The sequence below is a fragment of the Grammomys surdaster genome, unplaced genomic scaffold (assembly GCF_004785775.1).
Source record: "Grammomys surdaster isolate TR1022 unplaced genomic scaffold, NIH_TR_1.0 242, whole genome shotgun sequence".
Lineage (NCBI taxonomy): Eukaryota > Metazoa > Chordata > Mammalia > Rodentia > Muridae > Grammomys > Grammomys surdaster.
In genome coordinates this window covers 8,332,706-8,342,154 of record NW_021604687.1, presented here as the reverse complement: position 1 = coordinate 8,342,154, position 9,449 = coordinate 8,332,706, and the positions used below count along the sequence as shown (strand labels likewise).

At 43.6% G+C, this 9,449-nt stretch overlaps 1 pseudogene; it reads left to right on the top strand.

Annotated features, from left to right (window-relative positions):
- The first annotated feature begins 6,898 nt into the window (after nt 1–6,898).
- Nucleotides 6,899–7,024, top strand: LOC114627126 (annotated as a pseudogene).
- The last annotated feature ends 2,425 nt before the right edge of the window (nt 7,025–9,449 follow it).

The following is a 9,449-nucleotide window of genomic DNA, read 5'->3' as shown; positions in this document are numbered from 1 at the left end:
CCCCTTACCCCATCCCCCACCCACCCAGGAACCCCCAATCCCCTCACACCTCCTCCTTCTTCTTTGTGGATGTAACCTCTATCTACCCCCCCACTCCCACCTCCCCACCCTCAAAACTCCCACCCCCTGGGGCGTCCAGCCTTCATGAGGTCAAGGATCTCATCTTCCACCTGTGCCCAGCAGGGCCCTCCACTCTTATATATTCAGCTAAGGCCCTGGATCCCTCCATAAGTGCTCCCAGGCTGGTGGTTTAGACCCTGGGAGCTGTGGTTGGTTGGTATTGTTGCTCTCCTCATGGGGCCACAAATCCTTTCAGCTCCTTCAGTCTTCACTCTAACTCCTCCATTGAGAACCCCATGATCACTTCAATGGCTAGTTGTGAGCATCTGCCTCTGAATATGTCAGACTCTTGAAGACCTCTGAGGAGACATCCATATCAGGCTCTTATCAGCATGCACTTCCTGACTTCCACATCAGCATCTACCTTTGGTGACTGCACATGGGATGGATACTCAGGTGGAAAGGTCTTCAGACGGCCCCTCCTTCAGTTTTTGTCCCTCGCTTTGTCTCCATATTTGCTCCCTTGAGTATTTTGTTGCTCCTTCTAAGAAGGACCGAATCACCCCCACTTGGTCTTCATTCTTTATGGACTTCATGTGGCCTGTGAGTTGCATCTTGGGCATTTTAAGGTTCTGGGCTAATATCCAATAATCAGTGAGTGAATACCATGTGTGTTCTTTTGTGATTGGCTTACCTCACTCAGTATGATAATTTCTAGTTCCATCCATTTACCTAGGAACCTCTTAAATTCATTGTTTTTAATAGCTGAGTAATACTCCATTGTGTAAATATACCACATTTTTTTAATCCATTCCTCAGTTGAAGGACATCTGGGTTCTTTCCAGCTCCTGGCTATTATAAATAAGGCTGCTATGAACATAGTTGAGCATATGTCCTTATTATATGTTCAAACACCTTCTGGGTATATGCCTAGGAGTGGTATAGCTGGATCCTCGGGTAATGCTATGTCCAATTTTCTGAGGAACCGCCACACTGATTTCCAAAGTGGTTGCACCATCTTGCAGTCCCACCAACAATGGAGGAGTGTTCCTCTTTCTCCACACCCTCGCCAGCATCTACTATCACCTGAGTTTTTAATCTTAGCCATTCTGACTGGTGTGAGATGGAATCTCAGGGTTGTTTTGATTTGCATTTCCCTGACGACTAAGGATGCCGAGCATTTCTTTAGGTGCTTCTCGGCCATTCGAGTTTCTTCTGTTGAAAATTCTTTGTTAAGCTCTATACCCCATTTTTTAATAGGGTAATTTGGTTGCCTGGAGTCTAATTTCTTGAGTTCTTTGTATATATTGGATATTAGCCCTCTATCAGATGAAGGATTGGTAAAGATCTTTTCCCAATTTGTTGGTTGTCGTTTTGTCCTATTGACAGTGTCCTTTGCCTTACAGAAACTTTGCAATTTTATGAAGTCCCATTTGTCAATTCTCGATCTTAGAGCATATGCCATTGGAGTTCTGTTTAGGAACTTTTCCCCTGTGCCCAAGTATTCGAGGCTTTTCCCCACCTTCTCTTCTATTAGTTTCAGTGTATCTGGTTTTATGTGGAGGTCCTTTATCCACTTAGATTTGAGCTTTGTACAAGGGGATAAGAATGGATCAATTTTCATTCTTCTACATGTTGTCCTCCAGTTGAACCAGCACCATTTGTTGAAAATGCTGTCCTTTTTCCACTGGACAGTTTTAGCTCCTTTGTCAAAGATCAAGTGACCATAGGAGTGTGGGTTCATTTCTGGGTCTTCAATTCTATTCCATTGATCTTCCTGCCTGTCTCTGTACCAATACCAGGTAGTTTTTATCACTATTGCTCTGTAGTACAGCTTGAGGTCAGGGATGGTGATTCCTCCCGAAGTTCTTTTATTGTTGAGAATAGTTTTCGCTATCCTAGGTTTTTTGTTATTCCATATGAATTTGAGAATTTCCTTTTCTAACTCTGTGAAGAATTGAGTTGGGATTTTAATGGGGATTGCATTGAATCTGTAGATTGCTTTTGGCAAGATGGCCATTTTTATTATATTAATCCTGCCAATCCATGAGCATGGGAGATCTTTCCATCTTCTGAGATCTTCTTCAATTTCTTTCTTCAGAGACTTGAAGTTCTTGTCATACAGGTCTTTCACTTGCTTGGTTAGATTCACACCAAGGTATTTTATATTATTTGCAACTATTGTGAAGGGTGTCATTTCCCTAATTTCTTTTTCAGTCTGTTTATCTTTCATGTAGAGGAAGGCTACTGATTTGTTTGAGTTGATTTTATAACCAGCCACTTTGCTGAAGTTGTTTATCAGGTTTAGGAGTTCTCTGGTGGAAGTTTGGGGGTCACTTAAGTATACTATCATATCATCTGCAAATAGCGATATTTTGACTTCTTCCTTTCCTATTTGTATCCCTTTGACTTCTTTTTGTTGTCTAATTGCTCTGGCTAAGACTTCCAGTACTATATTGAATAGGTAGGGGGAGAGTGGGCAGCCTTGTCTAGTCCCTGATCTTAGTGGGATTGCTTCAAGTTTCTCTCCATTTAGCTTGATGTTGGCTACTGGTTTGCTGTAAATTGCTTTTACTATGTTTAGGTAGGGGCCTTGAATTCCTGATCTTTCCAAGACTTTTATCATGAAGGGATGTTGAATTTTGTCAAATGCTTTCTCAGCATCTAGTGAGATAATCATATGGTTTTTTTCTTTAAGTTTGTTTATATAGTGGATTACATTGATGGATTTCCGAATATTGAACCATCCCTGCATTCCTGGGATAAAACCTACTTGATCATGATGGATGATTGTTTTGATGTGGTCTTGGATTCGGTTTGCTAGAATTTTATTGAGTATTTTTGCATCGATGTTCATAAGGGAGATTGGTCTGAAGTTCTCTTTCTTTGTTGGGTCCTTGTGGGGTTTGGGAATGAGTGTAATTGTAGCTTCATAGAACGAATTGGGTAGTGTTCCTTCTGTCTCTATTTTGTGGAATAGTTTGAAGAGAATTGGTATTAGGTCTTCCTTGAAGGTCTGATAGAATTCAGCACTAAAACCATCTGGTCCTGGGCTTTTTTTAGTGGGGAGACTTTTAATGACTGCTGCTATTTCCTGAGGGGTTATGGGACTATTTAGATGGTTTATCTGCTCCTGGTTTAATTTTGGTACCTGGTATCTGTCTAGGAAATTGTCCATTTCATCCAGGTTTTCCAGTTTTGTTGAGTATAGGCCTTTGTAGTAGGATCTGATGATTTTTTTAATTTCTTCCGTTTCTGTTGTTATGTCTCCCTTTTCAGTTCTGATTTTATTAATTTGGATACTCTCTCTGTGCCCTCTGGTTAATCTGGCTAACGGTTTATCTATCTTGTTGATTTTCTCAAAGAACCAACTCCTGGTTTTATTGATATTTTGTATTGTTCTTTCAGTTTCTATTTGGTTGATTTCAGCCCTGAGTTTGATTATTTCCTGCCTTCTACTCCTCCTGGGTGTATTTGCTTCTTTTTGTTCTAGGGCTTTTAGTTGTGCAGTCAACTTGTTAGTGTGTGCTCTTTCCAGTTTCTTTTTGTAGGCACTTAGAGCTATGAGTTTTCCTCTTAGCACTGCCTTCATGGAGTCCCACAAGTTTTGGTATGATGTGTCCTCATTTTCATTGAAATCTAAAAAGTCTTTAATTTCTTTCTTTATTTCTTCCTTGACCAAGTCATCATTGAGTAGAGAGTTGTTCAGTTTCCATATGCACATGGGTTTTCCATTGGTTTTGTCATTATTAAAGACCAGTCTTATTCCATGGTGATCTGATAAGAGGCAAGGGATTATTTCAATCTTTTTGTATCTGTAGAGGCTTGTTTTGTGACCAATTATATGGTCTATTTTGGAGAAGGTACCATGAGGTGCTGAGAAAAAGGTATATTCTTTTGTTTTAGGATGAAATGTTCTATAGATGTCTGTTAAGTCCATTCGGTTCATAACTTCTGTTAATGTCAAAGTGTCTCGGTTTAGTTTCTGTTTCCATGATCTGTCCATTGCTGAGAGTGGGGTGTTGAAATCCCCCACTATTATTGTGTGAGGTGTAATGTGTGTTTTGAGCTTTAGTAAAGTTTCTTTTATGTATGTAGGTGCCCTTGCATTTGGGGCATAGATGTTCAGAATTGAGAGTTCACCTTGGTAGCTTTTTCCTTTGATGAGTATGAAGTGTCCTTCCTTATCTTTTTTGATTAATTTTGGATGGAAATCGATTTTATTTGATATTAGAATGGCTACTCCAGCTTGTTTCTTGGGACCATTGGCTTGGAAAATTGTTTTCCACCCTTTTATTCTGAGGTAGTGTCTGTCTTTGTCACTGAGGTGTGTTTCTTGTATGCAGCAAAATTCTGGGTCTTGTTTGTGTATCCAGTCTGCTAGTCTGCGTCTTTTTATTGGGGAATTGAGACCATTGATGTTAAGAGATATTAAGGAAAAATGATTGTGGCTTCCTGTTATTTTTGTTATTAGAGGTAAAGTTATGTTTGTATAGTTATCTTCTTTTGGGGTTGTTGGAAGATTACTTCCTTGCTTTTTCTAGGTTGTAGTTTCCCTCCTTGTGTTGGCGTTTTCCATCCATTATCCTTTGAAGTGCTGGGTTTGTGGGAAGATATTGTGCAAATTTGGTTTTGTCATGGAATATCTTGGTTTCACCATCTATATTGATTGAGAGTTTTGCTGGGTATAGTAATCTGGGCTGGCAATTGTGTTCTCTTAGGGTCTGTATGATGTCCGTCCAGGCTCTTCTGGCTTTTATAGTCTCTGGTGAGAAGTCTGGTGTAATTCTTATAGGTCTGCCTTTATATGTTACTTGACCTTTTTCCCTTACTGCTTTTAGTATTTTTTCTTTGTTTTGTGCATCTGATGTTTTGATTATTATGTGACGGGAGGTATTTCTTTTCTGGTCTAGTCTATTTGGTGTTCTGTAGGCTTCTTGTATGTTTATGGGCATCTTGTTCTTTAGGTTAGGGAAATTTTCCTCAATGATTTTGTTGAAGATATTTACTGGCCCTTTAAGTTGGGAATCTTCATTCTCATCTATACCTATTATCCTTAGGTTTGGTCTTCTCATTGTGTCCTGGATTTCCTGGATGTTTTGAGTTAGGAGTTTTTTGCTTTTTTCATTTTCTTTGACAACTGTGTCAATATTTTCCACCGTATCTTCTGCATTTGAGATTCTCTCTTCTATCTCTTGTATTCGGTTGGTGATGCTTGCGTCTGTGACTCCTGATCTCTTTCTTAGGTTTTCTATCTCCATGGTTGTCTCCCTTTGAACTTTCTTTATTGTTTCTATTTCCATTTTCAGATCCTGAATGTTTTTGTTTAATTCCTTCTTTGTGTTTTCTTGCATTTCTTTAAGGGATTTCTGTGATTCCTCTTTAAGGGCTTCTATCTGTTTACTTGTACTCTCCTGTATTTCTTTAAGGGAGTTACTTAATTCCTTCTTATAATCCTCTATCATCATCATGAGAAGTGATTTTAATTCTGAATCCTGCTTTTCAGGTGTGAAGGGGTGTTCAGGGCTTGCTATATTGGGAGAACTGGGCACTGATGATGCCAAGAAACTTTGGTTTCTGTTGCTTATGTTCTTGCGCTTGCCTTTCGCCATCTGGGTAACTCTAGTGGTACCTGCCCTCTCTGTGTAAGATTGGAATCTGTATTTCCATTTATCTTGCTTATTGCAGAGCTCCTCGGAGTCCAGAGGTCTCTGTGGTCTTATGCCCCTAATCTCCCGGGTGGAAGAACTCCTGGGACTCAGGCCACCTCTTGGATCTGGTAATCCTTCTGTTCTGAGTGCAGTGGCTCCTCGGCTGCTCTGAGTGCAGTGGGTTCTCGATGACTCAGGATTCAGTTTCAGCTGCTCTGAGTGCAGTGGCTCCAGCTGCTCTGAGTGCAGTGGGTCCCTGATGACTCAGAATTCAGTTTCAGCTGCTCTGAGTGTAGTGGCTCCAGCTGCTCTGAGTGCTGTGGCTCCTGGATGACTCAGGATTCAGTTTCTCCACAGGACAGGAGCAGACCGACTCTGTGTCTGCTCCAGTCCAAGGGACCAGGCAGGGGCCGAAGGGAAGTGGAATTCCGGAGGGGCGGGGTTTGGGTAGCTGCTGTACCCTGGATGTCCCTGGCTCCCAGATGTATTTCTGGGGCTTAGGGAGTGAGATGGAGTTCTTACCAGCTGCTCTGAGTGCAGTGGCTCCTGGATGACTCAGGATTCAGTTTCTCCACAGGACAGGAGCAGACCGACTCTGTGTCTGCTCCAGTCCAAGGGACCAGGCAGGGGCCGAAGGGAAGTGGAATTCCGGAGGGGCGGGGTTTGGGTAGCTGCTGTGCCCAGGATGTCCCTGGCTCCCAGATGTATTTCTGGGGCTTAGGGTGAGTAGCGCATTCTTAAGTGATGAGAATGAGCTGGTTTGCATCTGGGGAGAGACTTCCTCCTGAGCCTTGTTCGTGAAATGTGGGGCCAAATTAGAGTTTCCACCACACAAACAGCCTGAGTAAAATCTTTGCTTCCCTCCAGAACTTCACAAACCAGGCCTCCATCCACTGCGATGCTCTCGGCATTGTCTCATAAGTCCCCACGACAGTCCGTTAAGCTCTGAGCACGCAGTGGCTTTTCTAGCCCAGAGTTCAAATGCCATCAAAATCCTCCCCAAAACACATACATGGTCAGGTCTGTCACAGCGATACCCCATGACCTGGTACCAATTTCTATTCCATTAGAGTTTCTATCGCTGTGATAAAACAACCATCACCACAACAACAAAGCAAAAATAACTCAGGGAGGAAAGGGTTTATTTTAGTTTATATTATCACATCACAGCCCTTCAGGGAGGAGCCCTGCAATGGGCAAAGAGAGACCTCGTTCCTGGTGTTGTTCTTAAATCAGTCAGGAGCAGTTCTTTGTTCATCCTAGCCTGATGCCTGTCTTGGTGGCCGAAGCTGTGTTATGCCTAGGACACATAAAACTCAACTCGAATCAAATCCAGACAGCACAGCACAGGAGAAGGAACACAGACAGAGACCTGCATTCTGCCATGCCACACAGTGCGGGCAGGGAAAGATGCGCTCAGACCTGTCCTCCAGCACATAGCACAGGTGGGCCATAGACACTTAGAGCCCCGTCCGACCGCCGTGCCACCCACAGACCCGCCCTCCAGAGCACGATAGAGGTGGGGCCATAGACACTGCTTGCCGCCATGCCCTGTGCTGATGAAGGATGTCATGCAGGGCCTGCCAGCTGCAGCAGGAGCCACCACAGTGTGTGGGTATATGGAGGATAGATGGGTGAGAAGAAGTGGAACAGCTTGAGCACTATGAAGAGAGATGGAACCAGAAACTTGAGGGTGGAAAGGGGTAGCCTATTGTGAGCCCTGCCACCGGGGGCCATGGTGAGGTCCCAGCACAAGCTGATGATGAGGGCTATGTCTGGGCACATGGCTATGCAGCTGTAGGGGTCAGTGTGGATGCCTGAGGCTCATATTACCACTAGAGAACATGGGAATTCCGCACCAGGGACCATGTGGTTGTTCAGAGGTAAAGCAGAACTGGCCCCACCCCTCACTGGCTGGGGTGCTTAGGAGAGCTGGTCCAGCCCCTTGCAGGTTGCAGCGTTTGGGAAAGCGAGTCCCTTACCTTGACTTGGGCAGCACAGTGGAGCTGGCTCTGGAGGCATGGGAGCTGACCCCAAGGAAATGAGAGCAGGGGAGCTGACCCTGCCTCCTGAAGATGGTGGCATCGTGTGGCCTGGCCAGAGCTTGCCCTGGTGTGGATAAGGGAAAGCCAGTGAGCTGAGTAGTTCAGTTCCCCCCAGCCCAGATCTAGGGCTCTGAGTTGGTCTGCCCCAAAATCTGGGAACTGTTATGGTAAATATTTAATCTCAGTCAGGAGTTTCTACCCTGCCTTTGATCACTCAGCTACCAGATAAAAGATATAAAACTTTTATATTTATAATAAACCTTTTTATAGCACTAGAGCTGGGTAGATATCTACCCTAAGCTATTAGTGTCTACTTCCTTCTCAACAACTCCAAGTTATAACTTGCCATGTTCCATCTGGGCCACTCTTAACTCCAATTGGCCAGCCTTCATGGCCATGTTGTCATGATTCACCTACCCTATGGTGTCTTCTCCTCTCTCCCACTTCTTCTCCCTTCTCTCATAGTCTCTACCTCAGACCCCAAGCCTGAGGACTGGAACTCCACCTACCTCTCTTCTGCCCAGGTCTTTAGTCAATCAATACATTTAAATGAAGGAGCAAGGTTACACAGTATCGCTTGGTCTACTGAGGATCTCCTCACCCCTGGGGCAACCAGGGCCAGTATTTAGCATTACAATACATAACAACAGACTAAACCTCAACTGGGAAGGTAGCTACGTGGAAAACAGCCAGTCCTGCTATCCAAAGCTGCAGGATCTCCATGACACAGGGTAAGAACAGGATGACTGGGAGGAGTCCCAGTGAGGATCCAATATTGATGGGCTCACAGAAGCCAGAGACCTCAAACAAGACCAATGACTTATTGCAGTGAACATTTGCGAGTGAGGATGTGTGGACAGAGGGGTATATCATGGGACATACTGACACTACAGCTTCCATGGTGAGATGTTTTCTATGCTTTGTGTGTGTGTGTGTGTGTGTGTGTTTTATCTTTGGAAAGGTTGCAATGGTAAAGGGCAGATATGAGGGGGTGGGGGGATGAGCAGGACTGGGGTGCAGGATGTGAAACTCACGAAGGATCAATGAAAAGTAGACTCTAAGAGGCAACAGATGCCAGTGCAATCTACTATACCAATCAGAACTTCCAGTCACAGTAGAAGGAGAAAATAAGACACGGTGACAGGCATAATGGTGTGCATCTTTAATCCCAGAGCTTGAGAGGCAGAGGCATGTGGATCTCTGTGACTTCAAGGCCAGACTGGTTTTCATAGAGAGTTCCAGGGCATCCAGAGCTATATAGTGAGACCCTGTCTTGAAAAACAAAACAAAAAAATATATTCCATTATAAAACCAAATTTAAGTAATATCTATCTACAAATCCAGCCCTACAGAATCATGGTTCTCAAAACAGTTCCTCATATTAGGGTGACTGTCTCCAGCCACAAAATTAATTTTATTGCAACTTCATAAATGTAATTTTTCTATTGTTATGAATTGTAACGTTAATGTTTTTGGACACAGAGGTTCGCCACAGAGATCATGATCCACAAGATGAGACCCTAGAAGAAAAAGTACAACCTAAAGAGGTTAACTGCAGCCAAGACAACACCACGAGTACCAGCAAATCAAAAGAGGGGAAACACACACACCGCGCGCCACCACTACCACCACTGACAACAGCAACAAAAGAACAGGAATCAACCAACAGTACTCATTGACTGCACTCAACATC